Source organism: Monodon monoceros, unplaced genomic scaffold (assembly GCF_005190385.1).
Source record: "Monodon monoceros isolate NGI ecotype Baffin Bay Population unplaced genomic scaffold, NGI_Narwhal_1 Super_Scaffold_11, whole genome shotgun sequence".
Taxonomy (NCBI): domain Eukaryota; kingdom Metazoa; phylum Chordata; class Mammalia; order Artiodactyla; family Monodontidae; genus Monodon; species Monodon monoceros.
In genome coordinates, this window is record NW_021703767.1 from 37,396,970 (window position 1) to 37,399,345 (window position 2,376).

The 2,376-nt window shown below is 51.0% G+C and overlaps 1 pseudogene; it reads right to left on the minus strand.

Moving 5' to 3' along the window:
- Positions 1 to 593: 593 nt before the first annotated feature.
- LOC114890239 lies at positions 594 to 1,916 on the minus strand (annotated as a pseudogene).
- Between the last annotated feature and the right edge of the window lie 460 nt (positions 1,917 to 2,376).

A 2,376-nucleotide genomic window follows, 5' to 3' on the forward strand; every position in this document is an offset into this window, starting at 1 on the left:
GAATGGACCCTCCCCCTAAACTTTTGGTTAGGCTATTAAGACGTATTGTGCCACATTCAACTAGGAGGGGTTTTTGTTTATTTGTTTCACAGTCAGTACCATACCTTTATTCCAATGGCACTAACGCAGCTGGAGGTGCTTACAGTGACACTGCACAAGATTTCCTACCTTCTAGTTTCTGTCCAAAGAGAATGTCTACCTGCCTGTTCGTTCCCTCTTTCTGGGGGAAAATCCCCTATGGTCCATTTACACAATTAAACCTCTTACTGCACCTATTTTTAAAATCTGCGGGGCACTTGAGTTTCCCTCTGAAGAAATGAAAGTCAAAGTATCGGGTGTCCCATCCCCTCCCTCAGCTCCACAAGCCAAATAAATACCTGCAGCGAGGGCACTTCTCTTGCCTCTGAAATCTTGAACATCAAAAGAAATGGCATCAAGTGTTTCTGTTGCGTGATGGCCCAGAGTACGCTCCAGAAATCTGTCAGACGGAGCATCACTGTGTCTGGACCCTCTCAAGGTGTCGTGAGGAGAACGCGAAGGCTTATTGTTGTGGTAGATATCGCGGCTGGGAGCTCGTGCTGCGCGAGTCCCGCCTACAATTTGTCCAGCAAGTCGGCCTGGGCTGGGATGTCTTCCGTCAGGCCTTTGTGCTCGTCGGTCTCAGCCCCCATCTGGCTGGGGTTGCCGGCTTCTGTCAAAGGGATCTCTGAGCAGGATCTGCCATCGGTCAAACACGCACTGCGGGAAAGCCCGGCTGTCGGCTTGGCTGGTACTTTGCCTTGGCGGTGAAGCCAAAGGATTTTGTTTTCAGGCACGTAGGCCTGCACCACAAACATGGGGCTTCCGGCCACCTGGAAGTCCTCAAAGACGTGTCCCTGCTTCCAGTTCAGGAAAGGATAGATGCCACCGACCACGTGTTCTATACAGGCGTTCCCACAGGAAGACGAGCTCCAGGAGCTGGGGCTGGGCGGTCAGCAGGCCCCGCAGGCGGAGCGCGGCCGGGCAGTGGGGATGATCCGGCAGCCCCCGCGCTCAGTGAAGTCTGTGCGCAGCCTCATTATCGTGAACATCAGAGCGCATGTCACGCAGGTGTTTCTCCTCACACAGCGGCCTCCTGCTTGGTGTCTCCCTGGAAGCTGCGGCACGCTGTCCTTCATCTCGTTGAGGTACTGCACGCCCTTGGCAGTGTCGGTGAGGACTTGGGGGCAGGTGCCGTGGGGTTCAAAGCACCTCTTCTTGCGGGCCTCGGCCACATCCCGCTCGTACTCCTCCCACAGGTAGCGAGTTTGCTGCTTGAGCTCCTGGCAGGTGGAAACCTCATCCTGTTAAGTGCCCTTGGCCAGGACGTCAGGGAAGGGCCACACCGATATGTACAACCCATTGTGCTTGTTGGGGGACCTGGACAAGCAGAGCACGTTCAAGTCTTCGCTTAAGGTCTCACGGCACGAGAAAACTGGGTCGTATTTCTTGATGGGAATCAGACACAGCCCTCCTCCGCGTCCTTCAGGTGGATCTCCAGGTGCTGCTCATCAGCCCCCGCAAAGATGTGCTCACCTGATTCCTCTATGATGCACTGCACTGTAGCGTCGGCCTCTTGGCCCCCCCGCTTCAGACCCTCTACCAGCTTGGGCAGGTCAGCCAAGTACTTGGCCTCCAAGGTAATTCTGACAACTGGGGCTCACGCTGAACTTCATCACCTGCATGTTGTGGGCATATTCAGAAGTGGTGATGGTGCCCGTATTCACCAGAAACTGGTCGATGCCCAGTAGGCCCATAATGTTCCTCCAAGGCATGTCCTCGTTGCGTTCCACATAACGTCCCATCGTAAGGATTATTCTCTGGATCGGCTTCAGGTACAGGTTTTCCTTCCTCTGGGGCATGAAATTGGGGGCACGTATTGGGGTGATAATTTGCATTGTATACAAATGTCGTATCCTTATGTCGTACACCCAAAACTAATATAATGTTATATGTCAGTTATACCTTGATAAAAAATTATTGTTTTACAAAAAAATTAAGAAGGTATGAAAAGGTTTATTACTCATATAATGATACTTTCTTTAGAAAGCAGGGACATCTCCCAAGCAGGTCCAAAATTGTCAGCTTCAGCAAAAGAAGAGACTAGTTTGGCTTTTATTGTGATTCAGGGATAGTGTTGGAGTGAGCGTTCCTGTGAGTAGGCTAGGGTTTGCATGGTTTGAATTTCTGGCTGTTGCCAAAGGAGGGAACACCTAGTCTTTCTCATCAGCTTAGTAAGTTGTGTTGCAGAAGGGGGAAGAAGTGGTTGAAAGCTGTCAGCAGTTAAACGTCAAAAATGAAGTCGGAAAAAAAAAAAAAAATGAAGTCGGAGTGTTTCATTAAAATGCCACATGAGTT